Here is a 27375-nt window from a genome sequence, read left to right on the forward strand (position 1 = left end):
GAGGGAGCCAAGGACTGGTGTTTTTTTTTGGGGGGGGGGCTCCTGTTATTTCTTGGGGTCTTTCCCAGCAACTGCTATCTGCTATCCTGTTAACCCTGGAAGCCAGCTCGGGTTAAACCTTTTTCCTGCTCTCCTACAGCTAAGCTTTGGCCCCTTCTCCAGAAGATATTCCTGGTGGATGGTACTCATGCAGTCAGTTTGCTAGAGCTGTCCAGCTCCAGTGGCAGAAATCCAAGCTAAATGGCGCCGGATGATATTTGCACCCATAAAACCTGGATCAGCATTGTGGCCCTCGATGGTCCAGCCCACCTGCATCCTGTAGCCTTTTTTATGAATTGACTGGAGCAGTGTTCTATTTTCATTACGCTCCCCTCTGCAGCCCCGCAGCACAGAAGGAAAGGCTGATTAAGAAAAGTGACACGAGATGCTGTCACCTTTCCCGTTTCAAGGTCCTCTGCCGCCGGTTGTTTTTAGAGAACACAACCTAATCGCACATGTGAAAAAGCCCCTCTCAGATTCTCTGTGTGCAGGCGTTTGGTTTCTTTTGTCTCACTCTGTGTGTGTGCGTGAGCCAGCCTCATTTATTTATTACATCAGTAGCTTGGGACGGCACTTTAGAGGATCTCATGAAACCGATTCTCCCCCTAAAAGTTTACGGGGCCATTCCAGACTGAAATAAATCGGCGGCGGATCAGACAAGACGGAGGAAAATAGAAGGCAGATGAGATGCAATTGCATATTATAACTTGCATGGTAATAGTGAGCAGGAAGAACAAGGGCAGGTGAATGTTGGAAGGGCCAGGGAGAAAAAGGGCTGCTTTCTACCCATTCAGCAAAAGTGATGTGCTATAAAGCTTTTTCTAGAGATTGTATCATTTCGGGATGCAGGTGGCCAGCTGCATCTTTAAGGACCCCATCCGTCTAAATAGGCAAACAGCTCCCAGCACTTATAACACCAGGGAGTTGAAAACCTGCTGAAAGAGTGGGCGACCTTTTCCAGGCTGAGAGCTTACATCCCTGAGCACGCTTCTGGGGGATTGCACACAAGTTGTGGGTGTAGCCAGGGGGTAAAAATGTTTGGTGCAACAAACATAAACGCTACCTTTGTTCAGTAGGGTAGTTTTTACACCTACTTCTCTATCCTCCATCCAGGCATGCAGGAAGCATGTTCAGAGTTCAAGTCAGGCATAAACACTCAAGGAGATGCAGAGCAAACCTGGAAACAAATCCCTACCCTCTTCTGTGCTGTTGCACTCACATCCCACTTGTGTGCTTCCCGTAGGCTTCTGCATTTGACAGTGTGAGAACAGGATGCTGGACTAAAAGGGGACACTGGCTAGCAGGCTTTAAGCTCTTAACTTTCCCCTTGTGGTTGCTGGAAATGCCCGCTTTGGGAGCAATTCCTCGGTAGGTACCAAGCCAATTTCCTCCAATATCAGCCTGCTTTTCCTCTATGCTGCTGCTGCTGCTGCTGCAGCAGTTGATGAGTGTTGTCGTAAGTCTGATGGATACCTAGTTCCATCATGCTCTCCAGGGATGGGGGAAGTGGGGGGGTCACTCCTCAAGTTTAATAGAACATAGAAAGGCACAAATACAGGATGAGTGACACCTGGCTTGAGAGCAGTACATGTGAAAAGGGTCTAGGAGTCTTGGTAGACCACAAACTTGACATGAGTCAACAGTGTGGTGCAGCAGCTAAAAAATTCAATGCAATTCTGGGCTGCATCAATAGGAGTATAGCATCTAGATTAGGCATCCCCAAACTGTGGCCCTCCAGATGTTTGGGCCTACAACTCCCATGATCCCTAGCTAGCAGGACCAGTGGTCAGGGATGATGGGAATTGTAGTAGTCTCAAAACATCTGGAGGGCCGAGGTTGAGGAAACCTGGCGTAGAACATAGAAACATGAATAAAGGAGATTTTCCTTGCCTCAAGGAGGAGGGAGAGGGAGACAAGGATAAGGACAAGAATGTAGCAAACACACAGGCTCATCCCAAGACATCCTGTTGCTTAAGAAGGAACTGCAAATGGGTGGGTTGGTGTGCGTGCCACACACACACACACACACACACACACAGAGCGCCAAGGGGCATAGTATTCAAGACTGGCCAAGGCTTTGTTTTTTGGTGCCCAAGGAAAAATAATCTCATAAGTATCTTTCCCTTCAAACGAAAATACAACAATAACAAATTGAATAGCCAAAAATATTTCTGCCCTTCCATGTCAACCCAAAATAAGCTCTGGAGGTGGCCACCTCCCTTTGCCTAATGGTAGAGCTGGACCTCTGAATGGGGCCGCATAGTTATTATTACTATGGTGTGCATAATGAGGAAAGAGATTTCTAACGCCTAATAAATGCAGGTCCAATCAGCCCCTGTGAGCAGAAGCTGAAATAACAATCGACAAATATTCCTATTGTAAAAACCTCTTACGCTGCCCAGCTTGTGATTGCTGCTCAGCTAAGTTAAGGCTTGGAATTTTGGAATCTGCTGCCCTTTGAATGACTGATTTCTCAACTTCTTTACATTGGCTCTGCAATCGTTTGGGTAAAATTTCCATGGAGATTCTAGGAGTCCAGGTGGAAGAGGGCTTAGGCCACATCCATAGGCCGGCATCTTAGCTGGCATAAAATGGTGCAACTTCCTTGAAGCCCAATCTAAAAAATACTTACAGGTGCCAAATTTTCCATACATTTGCCTGTTTGCTGCTGCTCCCTGCCACCCCACCCCACGGCTCTTTCCTCACCTTAGCAGGCGAGTGCTCTCTGAGGAGCTTTTCTAACATAGAAGATGAGTAAGTTATCACACGAAATCCCTGAAAAGCGCCTCAAGCATTCAAACATCCTATTTTCCTGTTGGGTCTCTTCAGCGCAGAACCATAGGATTCCTTGGAAGATTATCAAAGGCTCCACAATTAGCAGGTGGAAAACCTTCCCACCTATCTTCTTTGGAAATATACCAACCATGGGGAAATCTTGGACATGCTCTATTGCTTTATTTATTAAATTTGTGCCCTGGGCTTCCAGAGGGCAGCAATCAAACATGTGGCAAAACAACAGCTTGTATCCGACGTTTCCACTTGCACATTGGAACCGCCTCCCCACACCCCCATGCAACCCCTCAATCTGTTCTAGCCCCCCCAAAAAACATCTGGACAATATCTGGGAAGGGTGCAGGGGGAGTAGAGACAGATTGAGCTCCTTGTGCTGACAGGACGATTACTTAGCACAGGCACCCCCAAACTGTGGCCCTCCAGATGTTTTGGCCTACAACTCCCATGATCCCTAGCCTAGCTAACAGGACCAGTGGTACAGGTACAGATGGAAACTGTAGTCCAAAACATCTGGAGGGCCAAAGTTTGGGGATGCCTGACTTAGCACAACATTGGAAAGAAGCCAACACAATTAAAAAGGAAGCACTCTCAGGCCACGGAGGGCATCAAGGAGCCCCAAACGGCTCTGTGAGCATCCCATATGAGCTGTGGGTAGCATAGGACCCTCCCCAGGAGCCATAGGGTTCCATATCGATCAGGTAAAGATTCAGACAGGGGAGGGTTCTCTGCAGGCAAAGGATTTGAAAATCACTGCCCTAAGTGCCCACCAATGTCCTTTGGCAATGTGTATATTGGGAAATTTCTACCTGGAATCTGCGTTATGAGTACCCTGTTTCTCATATTTTAAGACATACCCATAAAATAAGCCATAGCAGGATTTTTAAGCATTCAAGGAATATAAGCCATACCCCGAAAATAAGACATAGTGATAGGCGCAGCAGCAATGCCGGACGCGGCAGGAGGAGGAGGAAAAAAATAAGACATCCCTTGAAAATAAGCCATAGTGTGTTTTTTTGAGGAAAAAATAAATATAAGACATGTCTTATAATATGAGAAACACGGTATGCAAAGATCCATGTGTTTTCTTAAATGTGCGTGCTTGCCCATTGCTCCTTCACACTATGTGTACATGCAGTGGAAACCCCAAACCTATGACTGGCAAATGTGTATGATCTATAAACAAGTTTCCTGCACATCCTGGGCTGGAAGGGCCTTCCAGGTATGGATTTTGTAACGTGTTAAAGCAAGCAGTGTTTGCTTGCCGGTGATTGTGGATGCGTAGCGCTCTCTGCTTCCAAGTAAGTGCAAAATGTGGCATTTGGGGCTCTGTGTGTTTAATTGTACCCTGGCTTTGGTTATTCAAACCTGGGGGTCAGAAGGGGGGCAACAGAAATGAAAATCTATAGCCCTTTACGATGGGAAGCCAGAATCCTGCTTTAAAAGGAACAAAGACAATAATGACACAGCACGTGTCTATTCAGTAGTAAGTTTTGTTGAGCTGAATCAATCTTCCCCACGGATAAGTGTGCAAAGTGGGAATGGGAAACCCATGACACTCCAGATGTTAGACTGCAGCTCCCATAATTCCTGATTTCAGGCCAAGCTGACTGGGCCTTATGGGGGTTGAAGTCCAAATGTCTGAAGGGAAGAAACCATGTTGGGCAAGGCTGCTCTAAAGAGAGAGAGTTGTCCCAGATATTGTCCAGATGTTTTTTTTTGGGGGGGGGGCCTAGAACAGATTGAGGGGTTGCATGGGGGTGTGGGGAGGCGGTTCCAATGTGCAAGTGGAAACGTCGGATACAAGCTGTTGTTTTGCCACTTATCCCTGTCTATAGGATCATGACGTTGGGGTGTGGGGAATCACCCACTCAATTTTTTTTAGCAGAAAACCATTCCTGGGCCTACACCTGTAGCCAGCTGCTAAATAAAGCTGCAGACCAATGTACTGTTTTGCACGAGTATTTATGTTGGCTTTTGTAAATGAGGCCAATTATAGTGAAAACAACGTTTTCAAAAAGAAAAGCTGTGCAGTTTCACATATTAATCCGTCTGTGGCCCTGAGGCTAATGCAACAAACTGTCCAAGTCCAGAAGTCTCAAGTGACTTTTAATTAGGAGTGCCATACGTGGAGCATTTGCAGAACTAGCCTTCCTTTGATGGTTGATTAAAAGCCCAACTCTGCAAATGTTTCTACATCTGTAGGGGGAAGTCTTTTTGAAAAGAAAGAAAGAAAGAAAGAAAGAAAGAAAGAAAGAAAGAAAGAAAGAAAGAAAGAAAGAAAGAAAGAAAGATCTCAAGCAGTTTTTTCCCATCCTGGCCATGTTGTCTCATGATGATGGGAGCTGTAGTAGGAAGCCCCAAGTTGGGGAAGCTCTTCCAGAACTATAGGGAGGTAAATAACTCAAGATTAGTCTGGGTTGATAATGCACATTAACAAGAAATTCTTTATCTGTTCTTTACATTTAAACCCCACATTTGCTCCAAAGAGCTCAAGGTGGCACACACAGATTTCCCCCTCTGCCCAACAACGCTGTGAGGAAGCTTAGAGACTGAGAGAAGGTGACTGGCCCAAGATGTGCCAGTGAGCTTGATGGCTGAGTGGGCTCTGAGCCCCTGCTTTCCCTGTGACCCTCCGGATGCTGCTAGCTAGACTAAAACTCCAATGCAGAGAGGAGGCTGATGCGACCCAAGTCCAAAAACACTTGGCGGGTCGCAGGAATCGCTCCTTTTAGCACACGTGTGTTGTCACTGTAATTCTAAAGCCGTGATATAGGAGGAGATCATTGGAGAGCTTTTGGTCAGCCAGGCATAGAAACACAAAGCCTCTGCCCCAAGGTGCTGGAGCCACCGGGGAGATTGATAGCGTAAGTGAAATGTGTACACTGCAAGCGCTCCGACTCGGAAAACAAATGGCCTGCCATGCATTCCTTGGTGCTGAACATTTAGCCAGCTTTGGAGAAAACAGTGGAGCCGCAATCAAAGGCCAGGCCATAACGATACTCAGCAATGCTTAGCATTTACAGAGCCCTTTCAAACATTACAAGCGCTTCATAGGCATTATTTTTTATGGAATCCTTACTGCATCCATAAGGGACCCAGGTGGCGCTGTGGGTTAAACCACTGAGCCTAGGGCTTGCTGATCAGAAGGTCAGCGGTTCGAATCCCTGTGACGGGGTGAGCTCCCGTTGCTCGTTCCCAGCTCCTGCCCACCTAGCAGTTCGAAAGCACGTAAAAATGCAAGTAGATAAATAGGGACCGCTACAGCGGGAAGGTAAACGGTGTTTCCGTGTGCTGCTCTGGTTCGCCAGAAGCAGCTTAGTCATGCTGGCCACATGACCTGGAAGCTATACGCCGGCTCCCTCGGCCAATAATGCGAGATGAGCGCGCAACCCCAGAGTCGGTCACGACTGGACCTAATGGTCAGGGGTCCCTTTACCTTTACCTTTTCTGCATCCATATACTAGTCATATCTATCCCCAGACTGGAAGTGGAGTGGGGAAACTGAGGCTGGGAGATTGTTTAAACCATTGTTTCTTAAGTACGTGGGCCCAAGCTCAGAAATAAATACAAATATCCTGCAGGGCAGTAGCTCTTACCCATAGGTGCTGCTATCCTTTCCTCTTGATCTGAGCAAAGCTCAGGAATCCTTGTGCTTTGACCTGCCACTGACCCACTGCAGATCAAGATCAGTTGCTCAGCTATCCCACTTCCTGTTAGTATCGACAGGACACCGGTCACCATGCCTGGGACTGGAGTTGTGGTCTACACAGTGCTAAAGATAGGCACCCTTAACAGCCTGAGTTATATTTAGCGTTTTAGCTGTGCTGTAATAGACTCCCTCACTCTCTCCGCCTGAAGCACAGAGCGGAACTCGCGACTCTCATTCAGTCCTGGAGTTTCACGTGGATGAGCCAACTCCCCTTGTCTCTCACACAGGCGTAACTGGTAACGTGCACCCAAGATTCTTAGGGGTCCACAGTCCAGATCGTTGGACTTGACGGCGCAAACTGCTGCGCAAGTAGCTGCATGATGCCAGGAGCCGCGTTAGCCGTACCAGGATGTTTCAGTGGATGCTGCTGCTGATGAAAGAGGCACAAAGTGAATCTTAAGCACTCATCGCCTTGGATGCCGCATCTCTGCCGCAGCATATACAGCCAAAAATGACAGGTTAGCTGTAGGGCATGCTCAAGCCTATATCCTGGGACCCTGCAACTTTGGAAATTCCTCCAGAGTTTTGTGGATTGAGCTGGGTCCCAGCTATTTACTTAGGCTTCAATCCTAACTATGTCTGTTCAGAAGCCAGGCCCATTGAATTCAATAGGGCTTACTCCCCAGGCAAGTGGGGCTAGGATTGCAAGCTTTTATCCACTCTTTCCCTTTTGGAATTCATAGTGGCTTTAATCAAGCACCCCGGTGGCCACACATCCAGGCACTGCTCAGGGCCAAGGCCCTTTAGATCTTCGGCAGTTGAGTCTTGTTCAAACTGTTCTACATGCCATACTCATCCTCTTTTTGGGGGGGGGGCTGTCACAACAACTAGCAGATTCCAGTATATCTGTAGCTTTGTGGGACAGTTTTTTCAGCCTTGGCCACTGGTGGGGTTGGTCTACTTTGGCAAATGTGGCACTGCCCTCAACCAGCTCCTGCCTGCCTCCCTTCTTACAACCAGAGGGTGCCTTCTGCTGTCATTGATTCTGGCGCCACCTACGGTTGGCCTCCCGTCCTATTATTCCCAGTCACCAGTCACCTCTTCCCTTGGCCCAGAGATGACCAGGTGGTCATGTGTCAATTGATGGAAGAGAAAGGGGAAGTCTCTTCCCTCTGCGACTCTCTTGGTACTTCTGTAGACCTTCATTGTTGTCATTATTATTATAATTTATTAATTGCTTTGTGTTGTGGCAATGTACACACAGAGGGGGGGGGGAGTTTTTAAAACAGTACAAAAGGCCAGGGGGTGGGAGAGTGATGGTTACTCTTTCGTTTTATTGCTGAAAACCAACGGGAGAAAAAATATTACTGAAGGTAGTTTAAAAAGCAATACAAAATGAACACCAAAAACATAGACCTTTTGATTCAATTGGACAAGTTTCTTGAAACAAAAAAGCAAAATGTATTCAGTTGTTTCCAGAAAAATACACACAGTTATAGCTGGCAGTGTGGTCTGTTACCACTTAACCTGTTTCGCCTTTCTTGTATTTGTAATTCTGACACTGGCTGGAAGGCACACTTGATTTAAACAAAAACTTCTTGCCCCTTATCAGTTTGTGCACCAATGGCACAAAAGAGGCTCACGAGCGGCAAGTCACGTGTCAGGCATTTACAACGCTCTTAGAGAAGGTTATCAGATTGAACTGATCAGCCAGATCTGCACCGCCTGGGAATTTCTGAAATATTGTCCTGTCTGGGGCTGCACTTGCTCACTTGAACTTTATGCAGGTATTGCGCAAGCCGTGTATAATTAGCATACAGTGTCATAGTGAGGCAAGACTTCACTGTGGAGAACCTCCCTCTATAAATGAAGAAGCTCTATAGCTTCTTCTGCATCATGTGGCCGCTCTGTAATGATCAGCCAGCACAGGCTGATTGCTCAAGGACGAAGCACACTATTGTTGCTGCTGCTGGTGGTTTTTTAAAGAGCCATTCTTCACCAGGTCCTGCGCTTATCTGGGAACAGCTAACTTTTGGGTTTGTCCCTGCCTGCCCCCAAAGGATGTTTCAGATTTATTAGCCGCTGCAAATGGACAATTCTTCCTAATCAAGATCTCATCCTCACCATCCTCATTTCAAAAGTAACTACTTCCCACTTTCTTTCTTCTTTTCTTTTTTTTAAAAAATTGCATATCAAAAGAATTTGAAATCCAGCATTAGAAAAGCAATCTTGATACGGTATGATGAACATTTCTCTCTCTGAAGTTTTGTACCCTGGTCTGTGACATTCTGGACATTTTGTGTTCAATTTAAGGTACTTTAAAATGTGTTTCCTTATTAAATTTCCTATTTAAGCTAAAGAACATAGTGGAGGTGGGAGTTCGCTGGGTGATATTAAACTGAGTTTTGTGCAGAGTTGACACACTGAAATTAATGGACCTAAGTTTGCCATGTTCATTCATTTCAGTGGGTCTACTCTGAGCAAAGCTTCGTTGCATGCCAGCCATTGTGTTCTGCTTTCAAGCAAAATTGTTTGGGATTTCCATTGTAATTTACAGCCATGCCATGCAATTGGATAATTTTAGATTCTGGATGTTAATAAGGCAAAGTGTGGTGAGCCTCAGGTGCCAAAACATCCTTGGCTGGCCTTGTGGGGGCCATCCTGCTTCTTCTGCTGCATGGGGCCCTGGACTGCCACCCCAATGTCCCACATACCACTGGCAATATAAGCTTGGCAGCTTGTGGAGGCCTGGGAGAAATGAATAGCTCAGGTTGATAGCTCAGTTGTTAGTGTGTAGCAGTGCTGATAATACCAAGGTCGCAGGTTCGATCCCTGTATGGGACAGCTGCATATTCCTGCATTGCAGGGGGTTGAAATGGATGGTCTTCAGGGTCCCTCCCAACCCTACAATTCTATGATTTATGAACATAGGATGCCACAAACTCTACTGCCCCAGCTAAACAGACTGCTTCTCTGTAGTGAAAACAATAGTCTCCTGGCTAAGAGTCTGTGATGGCTCTCTGGCACAGAAAGCTCTTCTTGCACATTTTTCAGGTCCAAGCTGGTACATAATTGGCCATGTGCTTTTAGAAAAACCAAGAACAAGCTTGTCATCTTGCCCCAGTTTAATTATTTTACATGTCACAAGACCAGCCTCGGGAGTCTTCGTGTTGAGGCAACTGGCCTTCAGTTTTTTGATGTGTTGATTTAAACAATATCTGAGTGTTTTAGCTCACTTCCCAGCAGCGTCTCACAAGATTTCACCTGCGAAAACCCGCGAGGTGTAGAAACGTAGCCCCCTCCCCAATAAAACAGAACAAAGGTGTGTATGATTGGGATGGAGGAGGCTTGCTTAAGTCCTGCCAGCCTGCAATGTGACCAGTCTTCTCAGTTGTGGTCACATCCATACCCAGACCCAGACTGATGGAGAAGAGCTCTCTCTGCCAGGTACGTACATCCTGCACCAGAGTTACAGGAATCAGCAAGAGGCCAGGCAACTTCCCCAACAGACCACCCTGGCCATACCAGCTGGGACTGATAGGAGTTGGGGTCCAACAAGAGTGGGTGGGCACCAACGCCTGGCACCCAATGCAGAGAGAGAGGCGGATGGAACCGTTTTACCTTTGCCTTTACCCATGGCACTAGTCCTGAAGATGCAAATACTGCGCCCTGTGTGGGGTGCATGCCATGCAAACAAGCTTCATGAGAGTTGGCAAAGGGACCAAATCGCCCTGCCTTCTGTCTTTCCTACTAGCAAACTAATGGCAAAGCATCTCCCCTGCCCATTGACTCCGCTCGTTTCCCCACCCCTACCCCACGTTCCAAATTAAAAGCCTCCTGACCACGTGACCCTTAGCCCTGATGGGGTCCAGGCGACAGCTGGAGGCTCCTGACTCCGAAGGCTTCGGCGCTCTCCTCCTCCTCGCCTCTCCTCCCTTTTGCGTAGGAGGGGCGGGGGCGGCTCCCTCTCCCTCCAGGCCCCTCCCACGGCGCCCTGCTTAAGGGCCGGGGTCCGAGCGCCCTTAAAGGGGCAGGCTGCGGAAGAGGACCTTGGTGGGACGCCAAGCTCTTGGCTGGGGAGCAGGGAAGAGCGTGGGCTAGAGGCGCGGCGGGTAGCAGAGCATGGCAGGAGCGGCGGGAAGAAGGAGGGGAGGTGGGCAGCCGAAGGGCACAGGCGAGCTCCTCCCGGCTGGAGCTTGGGGAGAAGAAGGGAGGCAGCGGTGGCTGGGCGTCGGGGGAGCGCGGGCGGTCCGCCGAGCACGGAAGGGCTCCTACGGCCGCTCCACCGACTAGCTCGCAGGTGTGTTCCGCGTTGGGATCCGTCTGGCTTCTCCCGGACCGGTTCAACCTTGGGTGCGTGTTGGGTGCTTTAGAGCCTACGAGGCACCCTCTGCCTCTTCGGGCCGTGTATGGGCGCCGCCCGCCCGCGTCCTTCCAGGGCGCACGTGGGGACACCTCGGTCTTCCGACGGCGGCGCTTCGTCTGGGCTCTCTTTAAAGGAGAGGCTGCCCTGTGCGTCCTTTCTGGGGAAGGGGGGCAATCGAGAGGCGGACCAAGGCCACCGGGCGAGCGGAGGCAAAGGCCACTCGCCCGCTTCCCGCCCCGAGCGCCCTCCCTCTTCCTAAACTGGGAGCGGTGCCCGCGCAGACGGAGCGAGGCAGCTTTAATCGGAGCCACCTGTCCCCCTCCTGGGACTCGCTGGCCCAGCGCCTAGGCGCCAAGTTGCAGGAGGGTTCAGGCCGGGTTAGAGGGGAGGGGAGGGGATGGCAGCCCGGGCGGCCCCGCGCGCACGGAAGGACATCTGCCCGATCTTTGTGCCAGCGCCCTGCGCAGCCCTGCTGCTGTCTAAGATCCTCTCCGCCGTCCCGCCCGCCTCCTCCTCCTCCTCGGCCGCGGAGATGGAGAGCCGTGGAGGGCGATGAAGCGGGCGGGAAGTAGGCACTTGCTGGCATCCCGGGCGCGCGGCCGTCTTGCCTCCTCCAAGGGCGACCCTCGACGGAGGGCAATTCCTCCACCTTGCTAGCCGCCACCTCGCTCGCTCCCTCCCTTCCAAAGTCGTTGGGATCCCTCGGTGTGTCCCCCACCCTCACTCCTTGCAAGGATACGCTAGTGACCCCCGCCAGGCAGCCACGGAGAGCCCTTCGCGCCACTCGTCTGGCTCCGTGGTACCGACAGGGAAGGCGGGAGAGGACGCGCGGAAGAAGGAGGCGAGGGTCGCTTATGCCTCGCCCAGCCAGCCGCCAGAGGGTTGGCGAGCGGGCAGGGTGGCCGACCCCCGACAGCACCACCCTCTTCCCAAGACCGCGAGGAGCCCAGACGTGCCCCGGAGACCAGGGCATGCAGCCCTCCGCCGCCGCACTTGCCCTCTAGTAAGTAGCCCCGGTTTGTTTACTTCTCCCTCCGCCGCCGCCGCCGCCGCAGCAACAGCGGCGTCTCGCTAGTAAGTAACCCGAGAGGCGCCCATCGCGCTGCCACCTTGTCAATGTCACGCCTGGAGTTGTTCCTGGGGGGCTTTTCGCAGCCCCAAGTCCGTGGCGCTTTCCCCAAGTTCTGCACCCCGAAGGAAGAACCCCCCCCCTCCTTAAAAACTCCCTTTCCTTACTATCCCCCTCTCTCGCCTTCACTTTGAAAGGAGCTCCCATCCACCCACCCTACGGGTTGTGTTGGGAGCGTTTCCACGGAACGCCAAGGTTGGGTTGGTTGGAAGGCAAGAGAGTTCGGCTTGTGTGTATGTGTGTGTGTTGGCGCGCTCGCTTGTTCTTCCCTCTAAAATCGCCGAGTGTCGGTATTTTTACATCCCCCACCGCCCTTCCAGCACCTTGCGTAACATCGCATCAGGCAGGACACTTTGCATTTATTTTTGGTTAATCCATATGCGACCTTTTTAAGCTGCATTTTTTTTTTGCCTCGCTCCCTCCCTTCTTCCTTCTTGCGTGTCTGAGCTGGAGCCCGGGAGGGAGGGAGTCTTGTCCCGGTGACAAATGGCCCTCTCTCCCTCTCCCCTCCCCTCCCTGTTCCTCCTGGGCTTCTGGCATTTGTCTACAAACGATTAGGGTTCTAATTGGTATTGATAACGCTCTTCCGCCCGCCCGCCCGCCCCCCCCGTCTCCAACTGTTGCTGCGGGAGGAGCAAAGGGGAGAAAGGGGGGAATTACATAAGAATGCTATGAATGATACGGTTTCTACTAATAAGGTGGACATGCATTAGAGCATCGGGGTCGGAAAGGAAAGGTAGCTGTTGGAAACGAAGTTTTTTTGGGACTGGTGGTGGTGGTGGCTATTATTCATGCGCATCCGGAAGTTTGGGGGGGGAGAGAAAGAGAGAGAGGGAGACCTTTTGGCCGGGGGTTGAGAAACAGAGTCAGCCAGGTTAATGAGGCAAAGTGTGGAAGGGGAAGAATTACATCACCATCTTCTCCCCTCCTCAAGTATCCTTGGAAGTGCTACAGAAGTAGATTCTCCTGAATCTCCCCCTCCCCATCCTTTGCCTCCTTCTGTTCTATAATCTCAGTTTTCCACTTTGTCCTCTGTTATATCAACAATGTGCACTATTCCCTGCTACCTAGTTCCAACTAACTTCCCTCCCTTCCTTTAGTTATATTCTCTTAAACTTGGCTGTGGGGTTGTTTCCTGGAATGAGATCGTTATAATGCAAGGGATCCTTCTAGCCCAATTAAAACACTTCAAAATCTCAATCGTGGAGGAGTGAAACCTGTGCTTCACGCCATCCTCAGATTTAGGATTTTTTTAAAGTTTGTAGCTTTGGTTAGTGTGGTGCAGTGGTTAGGCTGTGGGACTAGGACCTGGGCATCCTTGGGCCAATGAGCTCTCAGCCTAACCTACTTAACAGGGTTGATGTGAGGATAAAATAGAAAGGGGGGTAACCCCGAGCTTATTTTCAACACGTAACTGTAATAAATAAATAAATAAATAAATAAAATATAACTCTCACACAGATAACAGATTTAAACACACGAATATTTTAAGGAATTTTCATTATCCACAAAATTAAGGGGAGTTAAAATAATTTCCACTGACAGTTGTGTGTGTTACCTGGAGATATGTGTTCGGAGGAGAGGAAGGTGATAGTAAAGAGAGGTTTATAAATAAGGCCATTTTGTTCACCATAACCACCTGCCATGGCTTGATATGAGTGGCGAGAAAGAAACTGAATCCAAAATGAAATATTATCCAGGTTGGTTGGATATATATATATATATATATATATATATATATATATATATATATATGGGGAGGGGAATCATACCATTAAAAAGAAAAGCAAAAAGAACAAACCATACCATCAAGTAAAAAATGAAAACTGAAACCTTAACATGGGGGGAAAAGCAGAGTTAAAACCTTTCATTTATTAAAGATGTATTAAAAGCTATGCAGAATCAGAACGTTTTCACCAGTAGCCTGAGCGCCATCAGGGATGGGGTTAGTCTCACTGCCTTTGGAATTAGAAACTGGAAACTCTGCTCCTACTGGAGGTGTGTGTGGGGGGGGACCGGGGACCCAGGAGGTTCTCTTCTGCAAGCTCCATGGATATACAAGGGAAGGATCTGTTCAGTTTCCATTCATTTCCACTGGAATTTTTTGCTGCTGTTTTGGGGGTTTTCCTTCTTCTCTTGCACCTTTCTCTGTGTACTCTTTAGCAATCCACAATATGTGTGTGTGCGCGCATGCATGTATGCATGTATGCTGGAAAATGCAGCACCAACAAAATCCACAGTTTACGGCAGCACCAGCAAAATACGGCTGCAACAGGTTTGCCTTTATATATTATAAAACAATATGCTTGAAAGGTGTTCCCTACAAACAGAGCTTTGCATGCAAAATGTTGGGAGCTGTGATAAGCTAGATGTTCCTCCTCTTCTTCCTCCTCCTCCTGCTGGGAAAGAGAAATGTGCAATACTGGGTTTTGAAGGCTTTCTCAAGAAGCCATCAGCCATCATTTCCCTTGAGCTTCACAGAGGTGAAAATGTTGCCCTTCCATTGCGTCCAATAGCAAAAATCTCTATGATTTCAGGACCAAGACCCAAATCTGCTCCCACATTTCATAAGGCGGCGGTGGGGACATAGGCCAATATTTGCTTCCACCTGAATTTATTCCCTGCACCTACAGCCTCTGTCTTGTTTGAAGAGGGAATGTAGTAGCTCTGAAATGCCTTGGGGTTGACCACCCTTGACATAGCAGCAGTGACTTCCCAATCCATTCGGCTCATAATCTCCCTTTTAAATAATTTTCCTAAATAAGTACTTATGTGATGCTTATTTAGAGGGCTTTAGGAAATATGGATTAAAGAGGCCGTTTTTCCCTCCCTCTTTTTAATACATTTATAAAAAGTACAGTCAGAGCAGGGGGTGGGGGGCGGGAATCTGTAGCATGCAGGAAAACTGGACAAGCAGGCAGGGAAGCAGGATCAAACCACCAACACCGACTCTTCCTGCTACGTACTTCCTGGGGAAAGCAGAGAGAAAGGCAGCATTGGTGTGGTTTTGTGTAGCCACAGCTTGAAATTGACAGAGGGAAAACATAGCACAGGAGTCTGTACTTGCTTACAACTCTCATTCTTGAACGATTTTCCTGGGTCTTTCTCGTTCCCTTGTACAGTCATACCTCATGTTGCGTCCACTTCAGGTTGAGTCTTTTCAGCTTGTGAACACGGCAAACCCGGAAGTCTTTACTTCCGGGTTTCGCCGCACGCGCAGAACACTTCTACGTGATTCGCACATGCGCAGAAGCGCCACTCTGGTTGCAGACTTTTTGGGATGCGAACGGCACACCGGCACGGATCGTGTCTGCAACCAGAGGTACCACTGTAGTTTGGCAAGACTTGGATCACCTGACATACCAGTAAAAAAAAAAAGTATATTTGAATTTAGCACATTTGGAGCCTCTTGGTCCCCTTTTCTGTCCATTCTGTGCTCTGGTTTGAAACAGCCTCTGCGTGGAGAGTCCTATCACTGAGACACAGGGGTGATTAGAACTGCTTGATTCCAGCTGTAGCCTGAGATGGGTGCATCAAGCCTAGATAGTTACTGACTTTATACGTTTCTTCAGTAGTTCATCTTTGGGTTCCGTTTTGCCGCATTCCTCCCCCCCCCCCCCGAACAGGGAGGAGTATCTTACAATTCTGAATTGCTGTTCCTCTCTCAACTCTTCATATTTGCTGTTCAAATTTACTGACCACATTCTCCTGCCTTTGGCATTACTGAAATGCTACTAAACATTTCAGATCTCAGCCTTGGGAAGAGTTAAACAAACACAATTCTGTTTACACTCGCTAAGTGCCACCCTTGCAACAATCTCCAAACCACTTTAGCTCCAGACACTTGTGACTTCTTCAGCCTTCATCACATTTTGCAGAGGAAGGTCCTATGCAGGGCTTATCCTCCCCGCCCCCCCAGCCAGGCTCAGTTTTGGCACCTCTCAGGTGGGTGCCATTGCCATGATAAGAGGCGTTTATGGTGAGTTTTGGCACCTCTTTTTCTAGGAAAATAGCACCGGTGTGGTTCTGTCCCCAACAGAATGCTTCAGAGAAATTGCTCGTCTCGCAGCTCCTCTGTGAAATGGCTATGTTGCATGTAGGTTGTGTCGAGGGATCCCGATACAAATGCAGGGAGATGGAGAAGTGAGTGGAAGGCTGGAGAAAGATCTAATTGGATTTATGGGAAGCAAACCAGTGAAACCTGATCACAGCTGATGCAGCAATATTGTTGTGCTTGTGCTTCCTCTGTAGTTCAATATCGCACAGCTCCGTTCAGGTAATTGTGACGGGACACACGATGTTGTATCTATGTGGGCAAGTAGCCTTTTTCATGGGTCTCGCAACTTCCTATTGCTGCTGCTTTGCAATGTGTTGCAGCTGCCCATTGTTGTGCCAGTTAAATAGACCGGCACGCTAATGGAAATACGTTTTTACAGGACCACCTCTTGGAAGATATTAATTCCGTTAATGACCATAGCTGTCAACCCTCCCTTTTCTTGCGGGAAACTCCCTTATTCCAAGCCACAGCTGTCAACTTTCCCTTTTTTTGCTGGAAATTCCCTTATTCCAGCACCGTTTCCCACTGCTATCCTGGATTGTTAGATATACCATAGATAGACTGTCCCCGGGACAGGTGAGGCTGCTGATCCCTTATTTTCAAATCCAAAAGTTGACAGCTATGTTAATGACTCTTCTATTTTGCAAACAGTGGGGGTAGTTTTTACTTGTTTTATGGTGTGTTTGTAAATTGCCTTGAGATGTGTGTAAAAGGCAATCGATAAATTAATAAATGATGATGATATATAAGAATAATAGAAGCATCAGCTGGTACTGTAGTATCTGCAGCTGTTCAGAAGTGCTGAATATACTTCCCCACAAGTTCCCTCTGCATTTGCTTGATCAGGGATATTAACAGATCAAAACGTTTTTCACGTGAGAGAGGCGTTTCCCCCATGGAAGCTACTTACATAAATCCTGTGAGTAGTTCATCAGCTAGGATGAAGGCTCAGTGGCTATTTTGATACAGGTATGTTCAGCAGGAAGCCACAACTGACGGTGCAGTGGAACAGATGCATTGTCATATTCACATTTGACAAACTGCACATGGCACCCATAAAGTTTCCTAGGCAGAAGCAACCTCCATGTTAGTATATTTTTTTCCTGAATTGACTTAAATCAGGAACCCCCAACCTTTTGGGGCCTGGGGGACACATTTGAAATAGACGAAAGTGCCATGGGCACCTCAAAATACCCATTTTACAGAAGGAAAACTGACGACTCAAGACACAAATGCCAAACAACAGGCAAACATCTATACAGTACCCCAAAAATAAAAAAGATAAAAAGCTGCCCCCCCCAAAAGCATCCCGCCAAACAAACAAAATAAACAGTTTTAAAGTTAAAAATAAGAAGGAGCGGTGGAAACCTTGGTGGACACCAAGGGATGTCTGAGGGCATAATGGTGCCTGTGAGTGCCATGCTGGGGACTACGGTCTTAAATCTTTATGTCCCATTCTCTAGGTATCTCTGCCAAGAAAATGCGTGGCAGGTGGTTACTGGGGACAGGGCCTTTTCAATGGTGGCACCCTAGCTATGGAATGCTATCCCCATAGAGGCTCGCCTGGCATTTACTTTGTGGTCTTTTGGGCACCAGGTGAAAATTTCTTCCCCAGGCTTTTTAAATTTTAAAACCTGCTTGGAATATCTTCTGGTGTTGCATGAGAGTATTTCTTTACTAATTCTAATCTCTGCTGTTGGAGTTTTTATGCTTCAGCATTGTTGCTTTTTTTTAGATGTCTTCCCTTCCCTTCACCACAAGTTCCCAGGGCAAGTTGCAACAGTGTAAAACAAGCATCCCCAAACTGTGGCCCTCCAGATGTTTTGGCCTACAACTCCCATGATCCCTAGCTAACAGGACCAGTGGTCAGGGATGATGGGGATTGTAGTCCAAAACATATGGAGGGCTGAAGTTTGGGGATGCCTGGTATAAAACAACAACATTGGAACCAGCTAAACTGCTAAAACAATTTACAATTAGAAGCATAGAGGGGTGCCCTAAAATATATAGTGTCTCAAGTGTCAAAGGCCAGGGCAGAAAATAAAAATATTATTATTATTATTAATAAAAATATTATTATTATTACTCCACCCATCTGGCTGGGTTTCCCCAGCCACTCTGGGCAGCTTACAGCATCTAAAAGCATCAAGTATTAAAAATCTCGCAATATAGGGCTGCCTTCAGATGTCTTCTAAAAGTTGTGTAATTCTTTATCTCCTTGACACATGAAGGGTGTTCCACAGGGCGCCACTACCAAGAAGGTACATGTATAGTATACAACTGAACTGATTTGCCTTAGTGTGTCATCTCAACCAGGCGTGAGGTTTGTCTACTGCCCCAGACAAGCCAATAATTATAACCAATGTTTTGTTTGTCATTTACAACTTGTGGTCTCTCTGGAATGAGACAAACCTTGAGCCCAGGTTCAGATAACATTCAAAGCAAAACCATGGCTTTGCTTGCAGGAGTGCAGCAACAGCAGCAGGATCAGAGGAACAGCAAAATAGCCACAATCTCCTCTCCAGCAGCTTGTGCGTTTGTGCTAAGCCATGGTTTGGCTTCACATCACTTGTCTCTGACCGAATATGTCGTTGGACCCTGTCTCTTAAGCAAATAACATTTTCTTGGCAAAGATGACTTCTCAACAGAATAGAGGCTTCTATCACCTGGCCAGTTGGAGGAAGGAGAACTTCAGAATATTATCCTTGGCTAACTAGACTGCCTTTTAACCAGGCAACAGTTCTTATTTCAGGGCGGTTCTATGTATGGAGCAGAATGAAGTGGCAGTTTTAGAAGTGACTGTACCACTCCAGTTTGCAAGGGTGGTGGGAGGACATGATAGGATGCCCTCCTTTAGAAAGGAAGAAAGCAAAAGCTCTCACAAGTTACTTTGCTATTTAAAACTCTCATAGGAATAAGCTGGCCGGTGTAAACTTGATTTTTAAATTGTATATGGCAGGAGGGGCAGGACATTCACAAATGTACTCTGAAACAGTGCAATCACTTATACCATCTTGTTCTGCTGCTGTTGATTGAGCCTCATTCACACAACAGCTGTGTGTGCCTGCCTTGCATTTCTCCCCCCCCCCAATGAAGAACTGAGTTTGTATGATCGACTTGCCTGTGGCTGATTTGTGATTTGAGCCCAGGCTGCAGATCCCAAGCCAGCTGCTGCCTTTACGTGATGGGTTTTGGAAATGCTGAGGAAGATGGATGCCCTGTGAAGTTGGGGGGGGGGGGAAGGTTTGGAGTTATTTCCATGAGCCAGGCTAGCCATGAGGACCCAGCGATATGGATGCGACACTGATCACAACTGCTTCTCTGTATTAACTGTATCAGTTAGGTTCCCCTTTGCGCCTCTAATCTCAGAATGACAGGAAGACCTAATATCCCTATTGTATAAGAATCTCTGTGTGGAAGTTAAATGGGCTACCATCCCCTGTGCCCACATGAGTGGGAGAGAGGATTATTCCATGCAGTAGGAGAATGTCTCAGCCTTTTCTCACTCCTTACAGAATGCTGTGATGTCACAACATTCCGTTAGGATTGGGGCAAAGAGTGTGACGTTCTCTTGCATGAATTGGTCCCGAGTCTCTTCTCCCACTTATGTAAGCGATTTTTTGAGGGGGAAGACACATCCTACAAGAGAGGATGAATCCTTTTTCAGTTGGGGTATCCATCTGTCTCAAGAGACCATGGAGAGCACCTCCAGGGATGAATTCAAATCGTTGCATTAGCACCAAAGTGACCTCCCCAAGGCACAAGCCTGGGCAGTGTGTATGGAGGTCCTGGGCTGCCCAGATAATAATAATAATAATAATAATAATAATAATAATAATAATAATAATATAAATATAAATATAAATATAAATATAAATATATTATTTATACCCCACCCATCTGGCTGGGTTTCCCCAGACACTCTGGGCGGCTTCCAACAGAAAAATAAAACACAGTAATCTATTAAACATTAAAAGCCTCCCTAAACAGGGCTGCCTTCAGATGTCTTCTAAAAGTCTGGTAGTTGTTTTTCTCTTTGACATCTGATGGGAGGGCGTTCCACAGGGTGGGCACCACTACCGAGAAGGCCCTCTGCCTGGTTCCCTGCAACTTGGCTTCTCGCAACAAGGGAACCACCAGAAGGCCCTCGGTGCTGGACCTCAGTGTCCGGGCAAAACTATGGAGGTGGAGACGCTCCTTCAGGTATACTGGACCGAGGCCATTTAGGGCTTTAAAGGTCAGCACCAGCACTTTGTATTGTACTCGGAAACGTACTGGGAGCCAATGTAGATCTTTCAAGACCGGTGTTATGTGTCCTCGGCAGCCGCTCCCAGTCACCAGTCTAGCTGCCGCATTCTGAATTAGTTGTAGTTTCCGAGTCACCTTCAAAGGTAGCCCCACATAGAGCGCATTGCAGTAGTCCAAGCGAGAGATAACTAGAGCATGTACCACTCTGGCGAGACAGTCTGCAGACAAGAAGACCCTCCTCTCGACCTCACTGATGTGATTCAAAGGAAAGCAGGGCAATATGCTTGGCACCAGCTGGGCTGCAGGAGCTGCCAGAAGAAGGCATACAAGACACCATCCAACCATCTTAGGGACTCCACTCTGGATTTGTGAAGGGTTTACTCCTTAGCCCTTTCTTCTCCCAAAGATATCCTGCAAGGCAGCAGAGGTTTAGGATCCTAGATGGGCTACCTTCCCAGCTTGATGAGCGCAATCTGTCTCTCACTTCTCTCTACAGCACATGCAGAAACCTCCTTCTTCACTGTTGGATGCAGTATTGGTCTCATCCGCTCAGTCTGCCACATCTTTGCATGCAGGGTAAGCCCCTAACTCACTGAGGGTTTGAGACCCATTGGTGACCTTCACCTTATTTAGCTGGCCAGTTGAAGCCATTTCCAAGGTGTGGCCGCTTTCGTATACTGACAGCTTCCAGGAGCCACAGGTGAGAGCTGAGTGCAGGGTGGGGACCAAAGGTGGACAAACCACCTGAAAAGGAGCACAACAGGTCCCCCACTAGCAATATTACACCTCCCCTAACACCCCCTACACTTTTTCAGTAGAAAGCAAGATTTGACTGGTGCTGTTGTGAGTTGGTTTGGGTTGGTTCGGTTTTGCCCAAATGACTGCAAAAAAATATGTCCTCGTTTTGTCTGTTGTATGGACGAATCCAGCCTTAAAGTTGGGGTCAAAGTGAGTAAAGGACGGATGATTTGACTAGGGTCTGGAGTTTAGATATGCTTGTTTACGTCAGTGAAAGAATTGTCGTCTCTCTGCTGGTATATCAAAGAGAGAAAAACATAGAGAAAAGGGGGGGGAGACTTGGTGCTTCTAGTGCTACTTTTGGTCCCGTCTTTGTTCGAAAGGGGTTGATGTTGACCGAAAGAAGTAGATCAGTTTGTGCCATGCTACTAGTCAAGAGAGGGGACGCGGGTGACGCTGTGGGTTAAACCACAGAGCCTAGGGCTTGCCGATCAGAAGGTCGGCGGTTCAAATCCCTGCGACGGAGTGAGCTCCCGTTGCTCGGTCCCTGCTCCTGTCAACCTAGCAGTTCGAAAACACGTCAAAGTGCAAGTAGATAAATAGGCACTGCTCCGGCGGGAAGGTAAACGGCGTTTCTGTGTGCTGCTCTGGTTCGCCAGAAGTGGCTTAGTCATGCTGGCCACATGACCCAGAAGCTGTATGCCGGCTCCCTCGGTAATAAAGCGAGATGAGCGCTGCAACCCCAGAGTCACCCGCGACTGGACCTCATGGTCAGGGGTCCCTTTACCTTTACCTTACTAGTCAAGAGGGCAAGCGGGTCCTGCGACAAGATGTTGCAGTGTGGCACACACCTGTTCAGGGTGCCAGACCGCTTGCAAGATGCTCCATTCCATTCCTCCCTCCCCCAGCTTTCCATTACTAGGAATCCTGCGGTTGCTGAGCATGTTCCGTTCTCAGTGGTCCATTGGGGAGATTCCCCTCCCCTTTATGTTTCCCTCCATAGTGGCAGGGTGGAGTTTCAGAGCTGCCCTCTTGGCCCTACTGGTGCTACAGTTTACCTGGGATTGGGGTGGTGTGGTGGTGAGGTTGAGGCTGCACAGGTGCCCTGGTCTAGCCAAGTCTGTGTTCCTGTCCTTGGTCCTGCACAATCCTGACCTTACAGCTACCCTGCCCATCTCCATATAGGTCAGCTTCATTATTGATGCCAGTGTCGGGAGGGGGGCTCCACAGTGCAGCCCCACCACACAAGCTGCTACTGCTTTCCCCTAAATGTATTTTGTATTTCTCCAAATCCCGAGGGTTATCCCAGACATGGGATAACACCTCCTTCTGTTTTTCAGCAGTCCCATTTGGGCTACATAGCTGATGGTGCTCGGCGCTAGAGTTTGTTTTTTTATGAGATTTATGAACCTGCCCATCACCAAATGATCCCAGGACAGGGTGCATACATTATTAAAATTGAATTAAATGCAATCTAGGCAGAAACGTACCCGCCATCTAAAATATTAAACCTACTGCAAGTGATGGACAAAGTTTGCCTACTTTTGCTTGAGATGTCCTTAAATCGTGGAGTGTTGTCAGAACTTCAGGACCTTCTCTGAACTGGCCCAACAGAGAACTGTTCCAGGGGTTTATTAGACCAGGTGAATGTTGTGATCTCCATTATCCACTTCTCACTTATCTGAACTTACTGATTATTCCATAGTCTCTCTACGTTGTCCATGAGCTCCTTATGTATAAGGGTTGTTGCTACAACACTTCAAACTTTTCATATTCACAAGTTATGGGTGTCCTTCAGAATGTCTGGGTGTCAAGAGAACATTGTGTCAAGCAAGTGTTATCGCCACACTTTCCAGTGCATTTCCCCGTCACTTTCTTTATTGCAAAAAGGCCAGTTTAGGTCGGTGGGGTTTGTTACGCAAGAGCAGCAAATCAACTTTGAGTGTGCTTGTCTGGATTTTCTGGAATGTGATTGAATTCCCCTTGAGCCTAGCACCCTCAGAACCCTCAGAACTATCAGAGCCTATCAATTTGTTTGGAGTTCCAAAACAAAACAAAACCAAACAAAACAACCAAGCTCCTGCCAGCTTTCTTAATTTTAGGAGAAGTCACTTTATTGTTGCCACTGCTAAACATATGTGAATCAGAAATCCTAGCTGATCTACCTCAAATTACCCAGAGATCTACCACTAGATCATGGTCTCCCTTCTGCCTACCCCTAGTCTACAGAACAGATCAATTCACACACACACACACACACAGAGTAATTCCTCTCTCTGTGGAATCTTGGGGCTGGTAGTGTTCTGTACGTGAATATTTAGAACTTCTAATGGAATTTTTGCACTCTGTGATTCCCAGGATTCTTTGGGAGGGGGCAGCTATCACAGTTCAGCTAAGATAAAGCCAATCTCTGTATGTAATGTAGATGTTGCCCGCAGGCTCCTTAAGGGTGTCTCCCCAAGCTTTGCTTTTCATAATGTTCCTTAGGGGGAGAATTGGGGAAGGCAATTTCACAGATCAGGGGCATCCCCTTTGAATAAGACAATGGGTGCTATTGAGATTCAGAGTGCCTGTGACATTGCGTTGCAAGCTCAAGGTGTTCCAGCTGGGTGTGAATTATAGAGACTGTGTCCCAGTGCTTTGTAGAGCCAGTGTTCTTGAATCAGAAAACAAGGCATCAACCCTTGTCTCGGAGGTGCCCTTTCCCCAAGTTCTGACCACTTGTTGTCAGTCATGGCACCCTGGTGCTCTGCAAGCAGAGCTGAAGAGTTCTGGCTGGATTTCCAAAGCCCCAGCAATGTACTGACCTCAATTTAATTCTGTATTTAGAAATGGAGATGGCATCCTCATTCTCTTTATCCTGTCCTTGGCTGGTGTGTGTGTGTGTTGCAACTTGGCACTTAAGGAGATGCTACTGTTTAGCCCTGGAATACTGTAGTGTGTATTTTAGAGCTAGGTGAATTGATCTTTGCATTTGCCCTTAAAAAGTCGCCTCTTTTGTATTTTATTTTTTTGCAGGTTAAGAGGGTGCTGAGAGATACAGGGGACAGTGAGATGAGGAAAGAGGTGAACAATCTGGCCCCAGCCCAGCAAAGCACTCAAGTATGATTATTAACATTATGCTTGTGAATAATCCCATTGAAGTCTGTGCTTAGTTTAAGCACATGCGTAAGTGCTTTGCTGGATAGGAACCAGGGTGCGCTGTACCGTAGAGCAAGGTCAAAGAGTTATAGCGCACCTTTAGCGAATTTCACAAGGGTGACCCTTTTTGGTCTGTATGAACCAGTCATTTATTATTAGTATTTTATTAGAAGAATTTCATTTATAAAAAGGTAGAGTGACAAAAAGAAAAAAGTGAATGAGAATGAAAAAAGGGGGAATACTCCATTACATTTCCATACATTAGTATACAGATGTTTGTAATCTTATTATCCTAATACACACATAGTTATCAATAACCAAATATATTCTGTGTAAACTCATTCCAAGTATCATTGTATTTATCCAAGGAGAGTCTGCATCTATAAGCTGTCCATTCATATGTTGCCAATATTGTCATGTTGTCAAGTCATTGATTAAGGGGAATTGTATCTTTATGTGCTTCCAATTCATCAGTATCTGCTTCTCGGCCACCATTAGGGCGCATAGAATCCATTTTTATTTTGGGGCACACTGCAATATCGCAGCCCCCCAAAACCCACTTTTTAAAGGCAAGTTCTCAGCATGAAATTGTGCACTCAAAATGGCCACTGTGCTCTTGCGGGGGGAAATGGGATGTTCCTGTTTTTCCGGGACACTTGTGGTGTACACACACACACAGACACCCGTAGCTCAAATGACATTTCATGTATGATGTATAATATGTTCAGGGAATCATAACTTTACTTTTGTTCTTCATTTCTGGTTTTTGATCTATCTCTCTGGCTCTGGATCTTCATCTTAGTATTGAATAGCGAACTTGATGTTATGAAGGAACCATGCAGTTTCCAATCTCCTTCAATGTCTAACATTAATATGCTCAAACCACCTTGCTCTGGTGAGCCACCCTGGCCGCTGAATTCTGCACTAGCTCAAGTTTCCGAACCTCCTCCTCCTCCTCCTCCTCCTCCTCCTCCTCCTCCTCCTCCTCCTCCTCCTCCTCCTCCTCCTCCTCCTCCTTCTTCTTCTTCTTCTTCTTCTTCTTCTTCTTCTTCTTCTTCTTCTTCTTCCACTCGTAGCTGAGTAAGATTGCCTTCCATAAACATGGTTTTAACAAAGAGTTGTAAGAGATTGTGGAGGCCAATTCTGGATCCACACGTCCTTCCACAGTGGGGACATTGGTTTCCTGGTGGAAGTTGATCACGGTGTGGATTTGACAAGCATGCCTTCCTCTTCACATGTTTCTCCCTTGCGTCCTGAGTTGCGTCCTGAGTGTCTTCAAAGCCCATGACACCTTGGGTAAAGGCTTTTCTCCAGTTGGAGCGCTTGCAGGCCAGTGTTTCCCAATTGTTGGTGTTCATACTACATTTTTTAAAAAAATTGCCTCGAGACAGTCTTTAAACCTCTTTTGTTGAACACCAGCATTAGGCTTCCCATTTTTAAGTTTGGAATAGAGAAGTTGCTTTGGAAGACGATCATCAGGCATCCGCACAACATGAAGTTGGTGTTAAAGAATCATTGCTTCAACACTGGTGATCTTTGCTTCTTCCATCCAGTACACTGGTATTAGTTTGCCTGTCTTCCCAAGTGATGTGTAAACATTTTCAGAGACACCGTTGATGGAATCTTTCGAGGAGTTGGAGATGGCGTTTACAAGTGGTCCATGTTTCACAAGCATACAGTCAGGTTGGTAGTACAATAGCTTTGTAAACAAGCATTTTGGTTTCCCTGCAAATGTCCCGGTCCTCAAACACCCTGCACTTCAATCGGGAGAAAGCCACGAAAGATCAAAGTCTGTCCCTGCATCTGTGATACTTGAACGTCGGGTCTTCTTCTGTTAAAGATTAAGTCCTGGTATCAAGCAGGCAGGTTTTGGTGTGCATAACTCTTCTCACTAGACAGAGGTAGCCTTGAAACTGAAGATGGAGCCACAAAGCAACGGAAACATGATGCAGGAGTTTCTGTAGTGTTAGTGGTGCATCAAATCTGATGCAGAAGAAACTTATTAGCCTCTATGGGGAGAAAGTGCTGCCTACAGTGTGTTTAAATGTCCTTGAAGTGAAATTAAAATGGGCAAATCTTGGATTTAAGAGACTCTGGGCCTATTTTTTTTTTTTAAAAAAAACTGGTCTCAGGTAGTTGATGCCATAATCACCATGAATTATTGATCACAGGGCTAAAAATACTTGGAAATTCACAGCAATGAATAGAAGAGCCTTTCCTACCAGCCCAGGCAGGGAGGCCTGAGTGTGTAAACCTGAGTATGTGATGTGACGATGCCTTCACAAATTTGATGCAGTCACAATAACCGAGAATGTCAGCTCTGAGAAGGTATCAGGTGTCTGTTTGTATTGGCTTCAATGCCTTCTCCATTTCCTCATGCCGAGGTTGAGGAGGATCAGGCAGGCACTAGGACCTAGGAACTACCTCCTAGCTTAAGACTCTTGAGAAACTGGCCCAGGATAGTAGCATCATTTAGCTCCCATCTTTTCTCCTTGCTGAGAGCCAAATATTTCTCCGTCCCTTGCTTCTGCCATCCCAATACAACTCCTATACATCCCCATGGCAGATACCCCTTTTGCCCCAGATGTGCTCTGAGGACCGACATTTCTTAGGCTCATGCAATGCGGCAAGAAATATGAAGCCTGCGTTGTAACAGCACTGATACACACCACATTCCCTGCTGGCAGAATGGGAGATATCTGTTCACAGAATCCGCATCCTCCCTTTTCTAAAGTTTGATGCTTCTAATAACAAGGGGTTGTGCACACAAGGGTAGCTGCGGCTGGAAGCCCTGCAACCCTCGCCAAGGGTAGGAACCACCTGTGGCTGTTTGGTGCGCAAACCTAGGTTGTCAGGGCTGGCCCAAAGCATTTTGCCGCCTGAGGCACGAAGGACAGGATGGCTCTCCCCCTCCTCCATTTGTTGTACAAAGGGCCAACCAGATTGATGGTTAACTCTTAATTCAATGTCCGTGTTGAGACAGCATCCTTTGCCACACCTGAGGGCAGGAAGTTAGCTTATGGAGAACAGGGCGGCCGCCTTACATGGCTCAGTCCTGCAACAGAGGGGGATGTCTGGTGGTTCTGAAGGAATAGCTGGGGAGGAGGCAGCTGCCATTGCCACCAAAGCCCTCAGTGGCCTCACTCTGCATCTGAAAGGGTGCGAAGGAGGGTGGCACATCAAACAGGCTACAGTTTACTGTAGTACTAATTCCT

The 27375-nt window shown here is 47.4% G+C and overlaps 1 protein-coding gene across 2 annotated transcripts in view; it reads left to right on the top strand.

The window, feature by feature from the left end:
* The window catches only part of GRIN2C (glutamate ionotropic receptor NMDA type subunit 2C), a 116577-nt gene that overhangs the window by 13679 nt on the left and 75523 nt on the right, over positions 1-27375 (top strand). The window contains exon 1 of one of the 2 annotated variants that reach the window (XM_060271855.1): positions 10848-11850. The exons of the other annotated variant lie outside the window; for it this stretch is intronic. The gene's annotated coding sequence lies outside the window, so the exon portion shown is untranslated. Of the gene's footprint in view, positions 1-10847; positions 11851-27375 lie in introns of those variants that run through there. 2 annotated transcript variants of the gene reach the window in all.

The sequence above is a fragment of the Zootoca vivipara genome, chromosome 2, assembly GCF_963506605.1.
Source record: "Zootoca vivipara chromosome 2, rZooViv1.1, whole genome shotgun sequence".
Taxonomy (NCBI): Eukaryota; Metazoa; Chordata; class Lepidosauria; order Squamata; family Lacertidae; genus Zootoca; species Zootoca vivipara.